Raw genomic sequence first — 20,136 nt, 5'->3', positions numbered from 1 at the left:
AAATCTGTTTCTAATATAATTTATTAAAAAAAATATTAAAATTGGAAGATAATATTATTTATTACGAAAACTATAGAAAGTATGGTAAAATAAGCCGTCGAAGATTTTACAAACCTGAGTTAGTTAATGAGTACGAAGGAAAAAATAGATATTCTGAGATAAAGAGTAAAAAAAAATAATTATGCATATGATTGCAATTAAAGATCTGCACATGAGAAAGAAAAAAAAACAAGAAAAATTCTCTCATATTGGTCAAATATTCATAAAAATTCAAGAATATAAATTAGTACACTCTAAAACATCTTTATTTGTTTAACTGTCACAAAATGTTTTTACTGCTTCCTAAGAGATGGCGCAACATGCATGGGATAAAATTTTTGGATTCTTCTCCAAAATCGTGAGTATCTTAACTCTTTCGGAATCGAGAAACACATGATGTCAATTAAAAATCAAAAAAGGTAAGTTTTCATTCTTTTATTTAAACTTATAGTGGATTGTGAAACTATTATAGAAATTATGATTTCTTTATAATTTAATGTTTCCTTGACTTGTTAAAAACATTATTACATATCTTAAATGTATGCATGGATATTTTCTCTGTTATTTTTTTACAAGTATTGACAAGATTTAATATCCATGGTATTGGATAAATATGTTAGAAAAAGTTTTTTAAAATAATTAATAATTTGGATAATAAAAAAAGAAAGATACATTGTTTTTGATTTACATATATAAGAAGAAAAGGAATTTTAATAAAAAAAAGTAAAAAAAAATAAATGTAATAAAAAATAAGTCAAAAGTAGAAATTGAAAAATTAAAATATTTTTTAAAAAGCTTTAAAAAACTATAATTCTACATACTACGTGTGCTTCATTTACCTACTATGCATTCAAGTGAAAAGTATATGCCGTCAATTTAATTAATTTTATTATATGTACGCTAAAATTAGCGTCCTCTTGTTTAAAGGTAAAGTTTTGATTTTATATTAAAAACTGGATGAAAAAATAATTAATATTTAAAAGACTTTTTATTTATGTCAATAATAATGTTATCCAGATACAAAAAAAACTATTGATTAAATATTTTAAATAAATATTTTAAATAAAAACGTCTCAATCACATTAAATAATGTAAATTTTTCCATTTCTTTTCTTTATTGCTGGAGATTAAATTTATAATTTCATCTTTTATTTTGACAAACTGGGACACAATTTTAAATAGTGTTATTTCAAATTGTAAAGCACAATATTTTAACGAAATAGCTTAAATAGTTCTCGAAGAACCAAATGTTAAACATAAGACTTTTTCAAATTTGATGACTTAAGTATTGCACTAAAATGTTGTATTTTGTCATTTAAAATTACAATCTTTAAGACTTTGTTAAAACCTTTTATTTCAAAAATTTCAGATTATTATTAAATTAAATAATGAAATATTACTTTAAATGAATTTTTGCATGGAATTATTATCGTTAAGTAAACAAATTTCATCGGACTTTCGATTCATTAAAAAAATTTCCGAGATATGGCGAAATACCTAAAATATAAATTAACTTTGGACTCCAATCTTTCGACCCCTCTTCTGATCAAATTATTGGCATCATATTTTCAAAATTTCATTTGCCCCCCCCCCATACTTTGAGAGTCAACAATCTGTGGAATAAACGGTATATTTATTCTGAGAAAGTTCGTTTTTGTTTCTTTTTGTGTACTCACAGCACAAACTGATTAGCATATTTAAAGCTAAACTCTCGAATCATTAAACTCGAGTCCTAATACTTAAAAGTAATTTATTAGATCAAAAGTAATTCAGATTGGTGCATATTTTTTCTTTGAAATATATTTTTACTGGGGCAGGAGTTCCAAGGGATTGGCGAGTGCAGCGAGCTGGGTGGTTGGAATCCTTGGTCTTATTATATGAAACAATAATGCTCATATGCTTATGTCGATTGTTAAAATCCCATGGAAATTTTTTTTTACGTTGACTGCAAAGAACTGGAAATTGAAATATCAAGCGTGTGAGCAATCATAAACAGGAATATATTTCAGCATTGAGCATGTTTGCCTTTTCTTATATCAACAATGAACATATAAAAAGTTTTTTTCGCTTGGGCAATGGAAATCTGTTATCTGTAATCCGTGCCAACTATGCCCCTATGCCCACCGTATGAAGCCATTTTGTTCCATGCAGCCGGGTACGTACTGCAGCTGAGAAGGCTAATTGGTGAATAGCATGACCAATGAACAGGGGTTGATACCACAATATTTTTTTTCTACTCCTTCAATACAAGATAAGTTTCCAGTGTCCTGCACTCTTCAATTGGTGACCCTAGACAATTAGAATACTAAATTATCATTCATGCATAAATGGCGCATTTCCCACAGATCTCCAATGTCCGCTTAAATTTTATTTTTCTGGTTTTGAAACTACGCTAGTTGTAAATGGTTACTAAAACCGTATAGTATTGTATTCACCGATTTTTAACAGTACCAGTTGAAAAAGCTTCAAAATTGTAAAGGTAAAGATATGCTCTTAATCATAAACTTTTTGGTTAATTAGATGGGCTGACAGCTGCCGGTTATTTTACCGCAATTTCAAAATAAAAATTCTAAAAGTGCAGTATTTAATATAAAACATTATTGCGAATGTATATTGTGTGCATGTATTAACTAAACCGAAAAAAAAAGACTTTTTCTCCCATTGACAAAAAAACAAACAAACTGAAATGTCAAGTGGGAGAGCAGTGATAAGCATGATTGCTTACAAATTTGTAATTAGATAGTTTTTCTCGCGTGAACAGCGAAAATTTAAAACAATTTGAGCAATAAGTTGGACAGAAATTTAGGTCAAAAGCAAATAATTCAAAACACAAACAGAGTTACATTTTTGTTTGGATTATTCATGACAATTTATGCATGTTCAATAATAAATCAGAACTATATTTTAATTTTAATCATGATCCATATTTCATAGAGAGATAGGCGCCAGATTTTCTTTTTTTCATTTTCTAGCGCTTTTCTTTGGTTTCCGTACATGTTACGAGTTTATACTGGAATAAAGGACTTAAAATTATTGTTTCCAAACACTGAAACTTATAGTTCAGAACATAGGGACATTTAATGAATTATTTTCAACAAACATAATTTCAAAACATTATTGAAATGCTTAAATCAAATTGTAGTGTATATAAAATGAATGAAATATTTATATATCAAAGGTTTCAAAGAATTTATAAATCAAAGATTTGACAGGATGTATAGGTTGCATATTTTAAGACAGCTAAGTGAACTTATATTGCGAAACAAAACTGGGGCAGGGGATGAGGACCTTTGTTTAGAATATTTAATATTAAAAGAAAAATAAGAAATTTGGTATAGTTGTAACTCTCTGCTAAGTACAAAAGTTATTTGGATAACTTTTTCGCATCTTTTCATTAGAAATAAAAATCTAATCTAGTAATAAAAATGTATCGAACTTGCAGTTTTATGATATTATGAAATTATTGTTTTGATCAGAGTTAAGAGTGATTATTACTCAATATTATACTCCTTAAGTGGGCGTGGCTAGCCGACTCTCCCCTATTAATGAATTTAACACTGAATTTTCACAACTGCTGATTGACATTTAAAAAAGTATATTTTAAAATAAAGTTTCTAATTTAATCTCTAAATACTGAGAAAGAATTTCGATAATGTGGTGAATCGAATTAAAAAAACATAAATAAATAAAACATTATTTATATAGGCTCTAAATATTATTCAGTACTGTTATCCAAATGTACAAAAGCTCTACTGATTTACTTGTAGAAAACAAATCTCAATTAAATTAAATTTTGAAATTTTTAAATGTCAACAGTTTGAAAAATGAATTTGGACGACAGTATGTTCATAACAGTATTTCATAACAGTAATGAAATTTTTTAATGGGCTCTTAGACCCGCATACAAACTCTTCTTTTTATAGACTAGCTATATCTAGTTGAATACCCAATTTTCGTACGGGGTAAAAAAAGAAAAGAAATACTTGATACATCAGTATTCATAACACTGCGAGACTATACGGAAAGAGGAAAAGCATAGGCTGACACAATTTAAATAATTCTATTCTTTTTAAATGTATTACTTTCTGCGGTATTAGATAGCGACTGAAATTTTTTGTAGTAAAGTTCTTTATATATTTTATTTAATTTTTTATTTTATTACCTTTCTTTATTCAGATTATCTTTTTTATCATTTTTATAATATTTTTTTAGTTATTTTATTATCCTAACATCCAGCGGTATGGTCTCGGAGATTGCAGAGAAACATCTACTAATATGTTGCTCCACATCAACGAACCGATGACCGTCTGCACACTTATGGGGAGTTATCAGATAGGTCATTATCGATTTAGCTTGCTAATTAAGCTGCATTCTGATTCGTCTTACAAGTGTTTTATGGGATCTAGATCGGCGATCTAAGAAGAATTAGATCGGGGCTCGAAGAAAGCCTGTTCACCAGTTTTAAACACCCGTTTCGTCAAACCATAATTGCGCAAGTCTTGATGAGTGAATGGAACAATTTTCCTGCTGGAAGTGAAGTGGGCTTTACTCGAAACATTGTCAAAATGTGTTACTGTCCAGAATCTTAGAGTTGATACATGCATCTTCGAGTTCCTGTTTCTAACCATAAGAACAAAGGGAACCGGGCCAGATAATGAAAATCTTCTACCAGATCTACTTCTTTAAATGGGTGTCTGGATACTTTTTATCAGACAGTGTATCTTCTTCAGCAAAGGAAAAAGTGAGTGAAAATTTCAGTGAGATCGAGGGGCGAACGTGTTATTAAATAGATTTTATTACTAGTATGTAGCAAGAAAAACTATTTGAATAGCAAAGAAAAGCAAGAAGATAAATGTAAAAGTCTTATTGGTCGAACCAATTAAAGTAATCTAGGGTTTTCCACTTCGATTTATTTGAAAAATCACGTGAAAATATAGAGAAAATCATGTTGAAAATTTCCAGGAAAAGTGAACGAAATATATGGGTACTAAACAGCATAATAGTACACCAAATCTTTGTTGAAACTTTTATTGAATAAGTGTCACATCTGGTACGTTAACATACATGTTGATACATTTTCTCATCATATCATGATTTATGTCATGTAGTGAGCTTATCCGGTATTACCTATATACGAACAGGAACTAAATTGTATCTTTTCAACAATTATGCCACCTTGAGATATATATACACCCACTAATAACTGTGGAAAAGATTCAATTTCTTTCCTGTTTGTATATATATAATACACACTTTGCTCACTGCATAAAATTAATCCTTCAAAGTATTAGCATATATGGTAACGTACCAGATGTGACAACAAAAATAAATATTCCAACAATGTTTTGTGTACCATTACTCTGTTAAGTACCCTTATATTCAACTGTTTTTTATTCTTAGAAATTCTTTACATAAATTTAAGCATATTTTCACTTGATTTATCAAATATGTCGAAGTTGACGGTACTAGATTACTTAGATTGCTTTGAACAATAAAATTTTTACATCTATTGGTACATAAGGTTCATCTTCTTGCTTTTCTTTGTTTTTCAGATTACTTTTATTGCTGTATAGTAGCGATAAAATCTATTTAATAAGACGTTCGCTCCTCAATCTCATTGGAATTTTCATTCAATTTTTCGATTGCTGAAGAAGGTGCATTATGTGGCTAAAAGTATCCAGACACTTATTAAAATAAATGGACCTGGTAGGAGATTTCTTTTTTGTTTGGCCCGATTCCCTAATGCCTAAGGTCCTATGGTTGGAAACATGACTCTGAGATGTATGTGGGCATTCTGAAAAATGAATAATATAATTTCATTATTCATGCAACATTTCGAGTAACGTCTACTTTACTTTCAGCAGAATAATTGCACAATTCACACTTCGAGACTTGCTCAATTATGTTTTGATGAAATGGGTGTTCAAAAACTGAACTGGCTTCCTTAGAGCCGAAAAGTATCCCTAGACATGAGCAGATAGTTATAGATGCGAAGATGTGCGCCAAACATCATAATAATATAGTTTCTGGACTCTCCAAGTCCGTACCACTGGACGTAAGAATATTTTTGGCCATATATTGTAATTCTATTTATCCTACTTATGAAGGTGTATATTATATAAACGAAAAGCCTAAAATGTTTTAAATAAGAATTTTACCATTTGTAATTTTAAGCGCTGTTTTTAATAAAATGAAAATATCTATTCAGACAATGACATAAAATATTATAACTATGAAGAACATTTTAAGTGTTGTAATAAATGTATATATATATATATATATTCAAAAAAAAATTCAAGAGTATTCAAAATGCAGAAACAACAATTAGGATAAATTATATCACATAGGGGAGAGTTGGATAAAACGGGATAGTCGGACAAAACGGGATACGTCGCATAGGGACCAAACTATTGCAGCTATCTAGTGGAAAAAGACAGAAACGTGTTATTCGACCGTGATTATGTCATTCTTGGTGCGTCCCGCCTCGAGATCGCTATTTCATAGAAAGTTGTAGATCTCAGAACTGTTTTACTCTATTTTTTTACCATTTTCTACATTTACGTGCGTTGTTTTTTACATTGTACTGCCTACATATATGGGAATAAAATTCCGGTGAGTATTAAATTTAATTAACCATTTATTTACCAATATTTTTATGTGCAGTCTATCTAATTTTCTTTTCACATTTAGGCATCAGTCATGTTTGTTTCAAAAAGTGTCGGAGTCGGACAAAACGGGACACTTGTGAGTTGGATAAAGCGGGATAGAGTTTTTATGTCCCGTTTTATCCACCTATTTATTTGCTGGATTATTACATTTTAAAAAAGCCATATATTAATGTAGGCCTATTAATGTAGACCAACTTATTTATATTAGCTATATNTACGTGTATATATATTATTTCTAACGTTAAAGATACTGCGATATGCAAGAATTTATTTTTCTGCAGTATATGTTACATTTTAAATTACATGAAATTGCAGTTATTATCTTGTGATAAGAATTATTTGATGAGTGAATTAAATTTTCTTTTGATCCAAACCCGAATGTATTCCAACCTCCTCCCCAATCTCAGTCAAGACACATTTCCAAAGAATCTGATGACGCGTAGAAGATTTACTCTAAGATATTCCATTCCCTGAAGCCATCCTCTCAAGCATCCACCTTCACAAACCAAACATTCATCCAAATTGACATCCCCAAAGCTCGCCGAACTCACAGACCTCTTGGAGGTTGCGGAGGTGGAGGAATCCCAAGAGTTGAGAGGTTTTGAGGTAGCGGTGACGACATAGGATTAAGGTCCAGAATGGGGCTTACCGAGGCTATCTTCAGCGACCAGAGGTTGGACAGTGGTGTTGACCTTTCAGCTTGGGGAGAGTTTGCCGCAAATGCCCCTGTATTTGGTCCATACGGTGATAGGGGAAGGGTTGGGGGGTTTGGGTCAGATGACAGGGTTCTAGTGTCCTAGTGTTTACTCCTGGACAGTTTTAGGGATAGTTTAGAGCAGGGCTTGTTGTCGTTAGACGGACTGAAGAGGATTATAGTTGCCATTTGGTATAAATCACTTTGTGCGGCTATAAAAGCATCGTAAATATTGAGATAGATATATAGAGTATATAAAAACACGAATTTCTTTTCTTGTAACTAAAATATTGGTAAACATTTTTATTCACATTTCCTTTAAGAAATGAACTATAACTTCGAAATTTTCTCATATCAGTATCTTTCGAGATGGTAAAATGATTTATCCGTTATTCTTCAATGAAATTTCATTACATCACAAGCAAAGTTAAAATAATAAAACAAGCTTTTAAAAATCTGAAAAAAAATAATTGTGTATTTTTTAAGAATTTAATATAATGTAAAATTTGTGAGAGATAAAAATGGAATAGTACCTGAACAAATCCAGGATCGTATTTTCACGCAATCCTATTTGTTTCGACTCTCAAATATACAAATTATTTCGTGAAACAAACTTTTTATGATACAAAATCATTAAAAATTGTATGCTTTTTCTGAAGAAATTTTTTTTTCAATGAATATGTATTCTTGATTCTGGAAATTCGGAGGTTAACAGCAATCTGTGAAAGAAGGTCTCAATATTTTAGTAAGAAGAGCAGACGGAAGTACGGGCTCTTTAGTGTAAATTTCCAGGGCTAAAGAAAATAGAAGGGCTGGTTTACTCCTTTGAAGAAACTCTCGCCACCCAATCCTCCGATTTTCTCTAGTGACGTCACTATGGCGCAAAGCTCGCACTTTTACTTCAAGAACGGAGCGTTCGAACTTGTTAGCTCTAACTAATATTGGAGCGTTTTTTGTGAAATATTCCAAGACATTTGTTATTTTCCATAATGACTTTCCTCAGTTTTTGCAGTGAATTTACAAAAATTTGAAACTATTATCGAAATGCCAGTTTGAGCGATTGCAACTTGCAAAAATTTCTGATATAAAAACAAAAGGAAAAACGTGTTCCCTAAAGTAAATGAACAACTATGTAAAGAATGGATTCCAAAATGGCACAGTCAATATAAAGCAGCAATACGTTTCTTCTATCGTTAAGAACTTTTATAAAAATTCATTATCTAAATAGAAACCGCCTCGTTACTCCAAAAAGAAAGGCTGGTGAAAAAAATTAAAAAATAGATGAAGTCAAAGAAAATTAAAATGTAAATAAAAAGTATAAATAAAATATATAGTATATAGTTGAAATTCTCCTAATTTCATAACATATTTTAATGTAGTTATTCTAAATATTTATGATTTCTTTAAAAATTATATTCTCTTAAATTTAAATATCTATAAATTATATCATCGTAAATTTAAATATCTATAAGCAATTGTAAAATTTCTATTGTCATTATGAACTTAAATTATTATTTTGTTTCAGTAATTAGCGTATAAGGTTGATGTTTCCTAATGATTAAGTATGAACAAATTGCTTTTAACGGCATATTTAAAAATTAGGTATTCTAAATTTAACTCAACTTATTGTTATAACAGAATATGTAGATAAAAAAGTGCCAATATATGTTTTAATTTTTCTTAATAATTAAAGTTAAAACAGAACTTTTTAAAATAAAGTATTTATAGTGTCATTTTTGTCAACTAGTAAAATATTTTTATAAGTTTAAAATGGTATTTTTTTAATATAATGGCCAAGAAAATTTTTTTGAACTATGTTTATGAACGGAAATAAAGTGTTAATTACGTAAAGTTTGAAAGCTAATAACCAGAAAATGTCTAACTTATTTTTACAAAGAGAAAGATGCAAAGTTATCATAATATCTTTGCTTGTGATCTCCGAGATCTGTGGACACAGAGACGTCATGAGGAGGGAAATAGTAGCTTCAGCTCTAAGAGCGGAGTGAACTAGCCCTTCTATTCTCTTTAGCCCTGGTAAATTTCACATTTGTTTCAGTTCAGTATGTCTCTGAATTATTTAGAGATAATCAAAAAAAATTTGCACACAAGATAGTTCTATTAAAAAAAATTATAAGCATTCAATATTTTTAATTATTTTATTTGATGGAATTCAGAAAAGATTTGAATTATCAAATGCACTAATTTTTATATCATTTTAAACAAAGTAATTTAAAATGATAAGGTTCACAATTTGGACAAAATCGGTCGATTTTACTTAAATTTGATTGCCATTCAAAACTGCATAGTGTGAAATGAGTTTAAGATTTTTTCTATTGCACAATTCGAAAGTTTTTGACCATTAATAAATTAAATGATAAAACGTGTTAAGTTACTGTAAAAATTATATTTTGCGCAAAAATATATTTGAATCAAGAAGTTTTACAACTGTATATTCAAATTGATTTTAATTTGCTTAAGCAATTCAAGAAATATGCCAAAAACGCAAAAAGTGAAGTTGTCACTAAGAAGTACAAACTAGTAACCGCTTTTTTGATTAAACTAATATAGTCATAGTTTCCAGATTACAGGTATCTCCATATTTTGAGAATAAAGAACCCAAAAACATCAAAAAATAGATAAGTTTATTCATTGAAGTTACGTCTTTATTAATAAATTTGGAACTTAAAACAACGTTTTCAGTTATTAATTATTATATTTAAGGGTAGACACTAGAATTATTCAAAATACTACTTGAAAATCTTAGTACAAAATTAAAAGTTATTGTCAACTAGGAAATTGTTTACGTTTATAGAAAACAGAAAAATAATTTTGCTAAAAACGGATCAAACACCTTCCATGTTTCTCTTATAAAATTTGCATAATGTTTAACTTTTTAGTAATGTCAAATCATATACATACATGCATTTTTATACAATAGCATTTAGTTATAATTACATTTCTTTCTCAATTAAGCGTATTCTTAGACAAAAATAAATAAATCAATCAACGAATAAGAAGGGCATAAATGGATGCAAAAATACATAACTTCCGGTTCAACTCTANCATATCAGCAAGCCTGCTTGGTGGAACCTAGCGAATTTTAAGGCAAAGGGTGCGTTTCTTGTTTTTCAGTGGTACCATCTATGGCCAAGAATACAACTTTAGCCAAGCGCACGTCAAAGGTCGTTTTATAGAGCGGACGCATTCATACATCCATTCATTGATCCACAGATCACAATTTTGATCTGAACCAGCGAGCGATCAATCAGCAATTCAGTACTCTCAAAGGTATCGATTTATTATAGGAACTTGGAGGACTTTGTGACCCAGCAGATTTAACATGCACACGTCCCATTTACTACACAAGGAGTCTTCAGCCGATGGGGGGTGGAACTCATGACCTCTTGGACATGGGCCCAACGCCCTACTGACAAAGCTATCCCGGCCCATTCAAAATTTTATGTTCAATAAAAATTTGAAAACAATTTCTGTTTTATATGGTTCTGTTTATGTATACGTAAATATTCATTATTTCTAAATATTTGAAATAGTTTAAAAATTGCAACTGTCTTAAATGTAATTTTAATTTCCAATGGCGCTATGTAGTATTGCTCATCATCACTTGGCTCTTTTATTTTATTTTATTTTATTTTATTACGGGTGTTGAACAGCCGGCAATTCTGAATTTACGACTATCAATATTCAACTCATTTAGTTATAATTACATTTCTTTCTCAATTAAGCGTATTCTTAGACAAAAATAAATAAATCAATCAACGAATAAGAAGGGCATAAATGGATGCAAAAATACATAACTTCCGGTTCAAAAGGAAAAAAAATTCTAAATAACTTTTGATTTAATGATATCACGCTCTATGACTCACTCTTAATGGATCTAGGAAATGACCTCAAATATGCTATTAATAAGTACAAACGATATTTTAAATTACGAGATAAGAACCAAAAGCGAACATTCTTTGAATAAACATACCCTTTATTCGGATTCAGTTTTCTAACCCCCAACAAATCGTTGGTAGTTTCAATATAAGAAACTACCCCTGAAAAACAAGGAACGTGCCTTCTGCCTTTAATACGCTTTGTTTCGCTAATCATGCTTGCTGCTATTTGGCAAGTGGTATTAAAAACAACAACAGACAGAAACTTAAAGGCGATTCTTATAAGCATCTCTAAAGTTCACCTGGCAATTAAACATGTTTTTAATTTCGTAGTCTCACCATCTTCAATAGTGTTCGTCAGATTTTGATAGCGTTTTTCTTTCGCTCTAGAATATTGATATGCTGTTCCTGACATGTTTACTCATTAGGCTTTATTTCTGACGAACATTCTAAAACTATCTATGAAAAACAATGATTGCAAAACATTACATAGATGTAAATCTTTTATCTTCATACAGCAGATTAATCTGCAAAGTAAACGCTATTTTTAAAAAAAATTTTGTTAATGAAATATTTTGAGCTTTACGCAGTTTACCTTAATTCTAATTTAAAGTTCTGTTTTTGTTTCTAATGCCTCTCGCCATATCAGCAAGCCTGCTTGGTGGAACCTAGCGAATTTTAAGGCAAAGGGTGCGTTTCTTGTTTTTCAGTGGTACCATCTATGGCCAAGAATACAACTTTAGCCAAGCGCACGTCAAAGGTCGTTTTATAGAGCGGACGCATTCATACATCCATTCATTGATCCACAGATCACAATTTTGATCTGAACCAGCGAGCGATCAATCAGCAATTCAGTACTCTCAAAGGTATCGATTTATTATAGGAACTTGGAGGACTTTGTGACCCAGCAGATTTAACATGCACACGTCCCATTTACTACACAAGGAGTCTTCAGCCGATGGGGGGTGGAACTCATGACCTCTTGGACATGGGCCCAACGCCCTACTGACAAAGCTATCCCGGCCCATTCAAAATTTTATGTTCAATAAAAATTTGAAAACAATTTCTGTTTTATATGGTTCTGTTTATGTATACGTAAATATTCATTATTTCTAAATATTTGAAATAGTTTAAAAATTGCAACTGTCTTAAATGTAATTTTAATTTCCAATGGCGCTATGTAGTATTGCTCATCATCACTTGGCTCTTTTATTTTATTTTATTTTATTTTATTACCGGTGTTGAACAGCCGGCAATTCTGAATTTACGACTATCAATATTCAACTCCGTAACCTTATAATTTTGAACCCAACCCAAAACACGCGGTAATTCATGAATCAAGCATTGGTATTAACAAGCCTTCGTGTGGGACTATTTGATGAACTAACCCACATTTACGTTACATGGAGTGGAAAACCACGAAAACCTTTCACGTCTATCCCGACGGCAATGATCCGAAACCACGATCCATCTACCACTGAGAATATTTTAAGTTAGCACTGTGATCGATGCGAGACGAGAGTAATTCGTATCAACCAGCCACTGCTGGGATTCGAACCTGGTTTAACTCATATTGGAGACGAAGGTTCTATCTTCTGAGCCCCCAACTCGAAATCTTAATCTTAGATCTATTTATCTTTTGTTTTATTTGCACATTGCGTTTTAGTTTTTCTCGGATACTCTACCTAAAATGGAATACGATGAATTTCATACAGTGAAAACCGTAAGTTGACCACTTGTGGTGCATTTTTTTAGTAATCAGCATACAACGTGTGCAATTAAAATACATTTCTTGCTTGCAGGGCACTTTTTAATGGTCAACCATCAGATGTTTATAGAAAAAGACTAGTATTTTTTTTATCATCCCACATATGGTAGTTATTCTTTACCTATCATATTATTCATGTATTTCTTACATATTATTATTATTAATAATGACAATTCACAACATGCTATTAGAAACTTAACATTATAATCATTTCAAAATTTTGAAAGTTATTTTGTTGCACTTAAAAGCATATTTATTGCATAAGTCCCATATGATAAATTTGCAAAGGGGTTTAAGTTAGCTATTAATGTTATTTCACCTATTCAGTGCAATTTTAATATTAATTAGCATCATTAAAAATTTTCTTTAAGAATGTTTTTATATTAATTTTACGAGAGTTTAGAATAACATTTAATAATATCTATTTTAGAGAGATTAGACTTATTTCAGAGGTTAACATGCAAAATAGAAGTAGTAACTGGTCGAACAATTTTTTTCTACATTTTTTTTCTCCCTTCAATTATATGAAATAAATTTGGTTCTTAATAATAGAGGTCAACATAGGAAAGTGGTCAATTTGGCAGGTTTTACTGTATTTACATACATATTTATGCAAAATATTTTTTTTCTAAGGTTTATAATTATGAAAAAATGACGATTAAAATTTTTCAATTTAACTTGATTATTTTCATTTGATACTAGATGCGCATTTTGGCTTATGCATGTTTTTAACTTTTCTTGTTTTTACTTTGCAACAAATTTTGAGCTATCTATCAAAGAACAAAACTAATTATATTGCAAGTGATAATCCATACAAAATATTATCACTAAATGTCATTGCTTACAAATACTATCATAACATATGAATATGAATAATAACACATGCACAGTAAAAAATTTCGGAACAACCCAAAATAACCGGCACTTTGGGTGTATCACCTGTAAAATCCAATTTACCGTAAAATCCATTTTATTGTAAAACCAATTTTAACTTAAAATTCGTTTTACCGTCAAATTCATTTTTTACTGTAAAATAATATACCGTAAATTTTGCAGTAATATTTACTTAAATGAGTGATTCAGTGATTTTAAGGTAAATATTACTTTAAAAATTACAGTGCATTTGTTTTTTTGTTCCGTAGAATGTTCCTGTAAAGATGGGTTTTACTGTAAAAAATACTAGCAACCTGAGTGCTTTTTACCATGCCATTTTGCCAGAATTTTTTGCAATGTGTAATGGTATTAGATAATTACTAATCTTAAATATAAATATTTTCAATAAATGCGAAATTATTTTGAGAGATTTAGAAAAAAAATATTTCAATCATAGTTCACTAATATTAATCAACATATTTTAGTGATAAGTATTATAAGAATGTTAGCTTTATTTTTGTTCAAAAACAGCCCTAACAATTATGATGACTTAAAACTTTTTACGAATTCATAGCTATGAAACTAAATCCTAAATAAAAAATAATATTTAGAGCAATAAACAAACGAAATTCTTAAATCTTTTAAACTCTTTCGCTGGAGTTCATAGCCTTTCTCTCCGAAAAATCATTTCACGCTTGCACACATTATGAATTATTTTGGAATTTCTTGATGAAATCATGCAAGAAATAATAAATTTTCTCAATGTCTAACGATGCAGTCTAGCAGTCTATGTCAACATACAATAAATATCCCGAACTTTCTTAGATCTTTTCTGGAAAAGAATTAAAGAACAAAATCTTTTTGGCAAAGCATCAAAGCAAAGAGAAATTCAAGGAAATCACGGAACAGGGGTGTATAGATCCCTCGGACTCAGTTATGGTCACGGTTTTGGGACCATTTAAGGGATTGGATTTCCATTTGCGGATTACCGCATCCTGTTGACAATTTAGGTTTTCGTCTCCTTTCAAAAGAGGGATTGGGAAGTCAATAGAATACGAACAAAAACAGGATGGAATAGTTGAAAATTTTTTTTTTGAAAATTAAAACTAGTTGTGTCTTTCCAAAACGCAAAGTCCATAACTCACCAAGTTATAAACACATCATGTTCTATTTTTTTGCGAAATTTTATTTTTCATTATTTTTTTAATGCTATGGCTTTGCTTCCTAAATTGTATTTAGAGTGTTTTTTCGATTAATTTACTTAAAAAATATTATATGTGCTAAACTTTTATTTACTTTTAATGTTTTATAAATATTTTTTGGCTAATTTCTCTCCTAAGTTTCCATTAATAAGTTTCAATCTTCAAATGCTGTTTACATTATTCCCACACTGTAAAGGATTTTGAATCAAATTACGTTATAAAATACCAACACTTTGAAGGACCGTTTAGATTCCATTTTACAGCAAAACTAATTTTTACAGTAAAATATGATACCATAATTTTTATATTTACTAATTAGAGTGGTTCAGTGATTTTACAATTATTATTGCAAAAATCTGATGTACCGTAATTTTTGCAGTAATATACACCGAAGAGCCGTTACATTGACCACCCTGCTAATAACATGTAGGACCACCTTTAGCCCTCAAAACTGCTAGCACCCGACGTGGCATTGATTCCACAAGGTGCTGATAGGTAGTCTGAGGTATCTGGTACCAAGCGCTCACCAACTGGTCCTGCAATTCCCTCACATTGCAAGGGGGTAGGGCGGCAGCAAGAATTTGGTTTTCCAAGTAGGACCACAAATGCTCGATTGGATTAAGGTCAGGTGAATTTGGGGGGCAAGACATGACTTGAAAGTCACTGGAATGTTCCTCGAACCAAACCACGACGATTCGACCCTTATGACATGGTGCATTATCCTGTTGGTAAACACCATTCCCCGCAGGAAAAACTGTTGCCATGAATGGGTGAACCTGGTCTGCAACTATGTTCAAGTAACTTACAGACGTCAGGGATTGTTCTATGAGGATTATGGGTCCTAATGTGCCCCATGAAAACATTGTTCCTGGGCGAGAAACCATGAAAACCTGGGCGAGCCCATTGTTATAGATGGAGGGTTGTCATAATGTAATGGCTCTTCAGTGTATATCTAATTAGAGTGATTCTATGGTAATTATTTTATGGTAATTATTACTGGAAATATTATGATGTATCTTAATTTCTGTTCCGTCACATGTTACGGTTAAAATGGATTTTGCAATGAAAAGTACCGGTATCCTTAGTGTCGGTAGTTTTCAGCGTAATTTGATCGGGAATTGTGTGGGACTAAATTTAATTAAATAAATTTCATTCTTGACGAATTTTCATTCTTATTTTTGATAATTTGGACTTGTTTGATATTTAATTACTGCTACTAAGGGAGCGTTTAAGTGTAATTTTAAGTCTATTTTCGATTAATTGATCTAATAAAAACTATTTGATGCTTGTTAAATTTTAATGTTTATTAAATTTTAATGTTTATTATTTTCAATGTTCAGTTGTGTTGCTGATTTCTCGCACATAAGTTGCCTCTGATGTGTTTTGTTACTTATAATTAAGTTCAAATTTCCTAATTTTTTCAATAAATTTAAAATTTTAATTTTTTGTTAGTAAAGGTAAGAAATTTTAAATATCTTTTTTTTAAAAACTAAATTATGAAATCTGATATAAAAAATATTCAACAGAAGGAATAGAAATAATTTCAGCAATTGTTGCATTTATCAATTTTTATTGTAATCTAATATGTTTCTAAAACCAATAAAAATCTTTTCCTCTTTTTTATTTTTATTAGATTCTTTGCGATTATTTTTCAAACATGAAAATTACAATACTATTGGTTCTTATAATCTTATGTTAAATTAGTTCTTGCTTGGGAAATATTTGACCAATTTAAAAAGCAATTTATACTTTATAGATTTTAAGGTTATTTTCTACCTACTATTATTTATTCATTTCAAGGCTAGTTTTAATGTTAGAGTTTATTCATGAAATAAAAAAAAAGACTAATTATATTTTCATAGACGAAGTAAAAATATGCTAAAAATAAAATATGAAGTAAAAATAAAAGAAATAAAAATATATAGAGTGCTCAATAAAAAAAAGAAGCAGAAAAAGCTAGCAATTTTAAATTTGTTTATGTCTAAGGATCGGATCTTTCCATTCTAGGACTCAACCATAATGGTACAAGCGGGTGACCTAAAATATTTCAATTAGTGCAGACGATATTTTAAATTACAAATAGAATACAAAAATGCACCTTTTCTGCATAAACATACCCTTTTTTCAATGGATTATGATTTTCGACTCCTTATATATCCTCCAAACTATAAATATGGTCCTTATAGTTTGGTTAGGAGAGCTATTCAAAGATTGGACCCCTTGATGTTAGTCTTACTTTTTGCATATTTCACCATATCTCGAAAACTTTTCCAGGGAGTAAAAAAATTTTTGCTCACAAAATTATTTTACCCAAAGATAATTCCATGCAAAAAAAATTTATAACTATTTATTATTTTATTAAATAATAATCGAAAAATTTTGAATTGTGAGGAAAGCAATTTTTATGCATCATTTTAAGGAATGTAATTTAACATGGCGAAATGCATAATGTTAGTGAAATCGATCGAATAGTTTCTGAGGAATCAAGCTTCTAAAAAGTCGTATATTTAAAATTTAATTTCCCAGGAAATACCAATTTTGCTCAAATTTTGTATTTTGTCATAACAACTTGCATTCCTTAAAAGGATATAAAAATTTTAAGACCTTGCGATTCAAAAATTTTCCGATTATTACAGCATAAAACAATAAATTATTATTAGAAAATTTTTCTGGGAATTGTCTTTGGATTAGTGAATTTTAAGTGAATGAAATTTTTTTCATTTACTTAAAAAATTCTCCAGATCTGGCGAAATATGCAAAAAGTAAAATTAAAATCAAGGAGTCTATACTTTGAACCACTCTCCGGACCAAACTATTGGGACCATATTTCCCAAATTGCGGCTGCTCTCTATACTTTGTACCCCTATACTAGCCCCTATACTATAGAATTCAAATCAGTTGCAAAAATGGATACATTTTTTCAGGGAAAGTGCATTTTCGCGTCTGATTTTGTATCTTAAAATATTGTCTGCTCTAATTAATTTGCATATTTGAGGTCACTTCCTTCGAACCATTAAGATTGAGTCCTAGAACGAGAAGATCCGATCATTAGATCAAAAGTTATTCAGGGTGGTCCATTTTTTATTATATTTTGTACACTGTACAACCTTTTTATTCAAAAAAAAAAGCTTTATAATTGAAGCGGTCAACGTTAAAAGGGGATTGCAACATTTTTACGAAAATAAGTTATTTGGTGGTTTTGGAATACTAATCACCGATTATCATATACCGAGTGATTTTCTCGGTATATGATAATCGGTAATTAGACTGCCTAAAGAAGAGAGTCCAATAATTTGGAAGCAATTCAAGCAATCTTTAAATAATTGCTCTTTTAAGTTAGAGCATTGTGCTTTTTGAATGCTTTTCTGAAATAAGCATTTACATATCTTGTAAGTTAATATTGATAACATATGTTTCAATCGATGCTAGCCGCCTTCGCCACTCAAGTGGTTTGACTTTTTAAAGGTATCTTCCGGTAAAAATGAATGGAACAAAAATGGAACTGAAACTAAAAATTATTTGAGAATTTGTTTCATTTTTTGATTTAAACAATACGGAAAAGTTTATATTTTTCTTTCTCTTATTTATGTTTTCATTTTACTTATTTTTATTAATATTCTGCCGATTCTATTACATAACATTAATTTTCAAAGCATTTAAAAAAATTAAGATAATTTATCAAACAGTGAAGATTATTTATTAATTTATTTATTGAAATTATTTGTAGAAAAGAAAAATTGTAAAGTATATGCTTGCTGGATTTTGGAGTTTTTATTTTTAAAGAATTCTTTTTCTGCAATTAAAAGTGGATTTTGAATTATATTATTTAATTTTTTTTTCCTTTTATTAACCGCTTCTTATCTATTAACACAAAAATTTTAAAAAAAAATCAGATTTATTACGCATTAATCATTATAAAAATGCTCAAGTACTTTTAGTATTTTTTTATGATCTGAATCTAATTTATTATTAGTGTCTAATACTACATGTTTAATACTGTAATATTACGTATTTGTTTTGGAAACAAATCATTTTAAATTACCAGCCACCTGCAGCGACCAGTTGGTTCATCTACTCGAAATCATCACTTCGCTATTCCACATTGTTTTCTGCCTTCACAGAACCAGAGTTTCGCGGATCCCCATTGATTCTGCTGTGTTCAACTACATTGCTCTGATTCTATGGCATTGATATTTTAGAAATAAATTAAAGGGATTGGGTAAAAATTGTGCGTGGTCTTGCAATCTTACAGCTTCCTTTTAATAATTGTGTACACGAACTCAGTGGTTCCATATTGACAATGCTGCCTTTGGTAGCATTTACATTTGCATATGAGTTGATACATTTATATAAAAAGAAATTGATAGGAGTGCTGTTTCAAAAATAGTTAAATTTCTATTTATTATATTTCTTGAATAATTACTTAAGATTAGATTATTTTTATTTACCATTAGAATTATTATGAAATCAATTTAATTTAAAGTTAAAGTTTATGCTATAACGTAACCAATTTCTAGATGGGTTTAGTTTTTATGTAAATTAATTTAATTAACGTAATAAATTGATTTAAATAATTTTCAGGGGAGTAATATTTTTCTTACTTCTTTACAAGGATTTTTCTGAATAATTTTCATGTGATCATGTTTCAGAGAATCTTATACTAATTTCTTTCACATGTCACCATGCCGGAAAGTAAATTGTCGGGCAAATTGTATATGTTGGGAAAATGAGTTGTCAGGCAAAAGGACCAGTCGGGCAAAGAGCTGTCAGAAAAGAGTCTGGCATCTGCATTGTCGGGAAACCGAGCGTCGGGTAAATAACCGGATCCGTAATAAACTTCAAGCTTTCTGATATGTTAGGGTTACAGTTCTTCCGTTCATGTTAAATCGATAGTGTTCAAAGTAAACTATTCTACTAATATTTAAGTAATGTGAATTCCGTTCTTAGCGGGTATAATTTTCAACATCAGTAGGGGAAAATTGAGCGTTCAACCCCA

At 30.0% G+C, this 20,136-nt stretch overlaps 1 long non-coding RNA gene across 1 annotated transcript in view; it reads left to right on the top strand.

The window, feature by feature from the left end:
• The first annotated feature begins 385 nt into the window (after positions 1–385).
• Positions 386–20,136, top strand: part of LOC139425502 (uncharacterized) — a 69,342-nt gene continuing 49,591 nt past the window's right edge. The window contains exon 1 of the long non-coding RNA XR_011636695.1: positions 386–458. This is a non-coding gene — a long non-coding RNA (uncharacterized lncRNA). The remainder of the gene's footprint in view (positions 459–20,136) is intronic.

This window comes from Parasteatoda tepidariorum, chromosome 4 (genome assembly GCF_043381705.1).
Source record: "Parasteatoda tepidariorum isolate YZ-2023 chromosome 4, CAS_Ptep_4.0, whole genome shotgun sequence".
Classification (NCBI taxonomy): Eukaryota; Metazoa; Arthropoda; class Arachnida; order Araneae; family Theridiidae; genus Parasteatoda; species Parasteatoda tepidariorum.
Note: the sequence above shows the minus strand (reverse complement) of the source record. Positions and strands in the feature narration are given on the sequence as shown.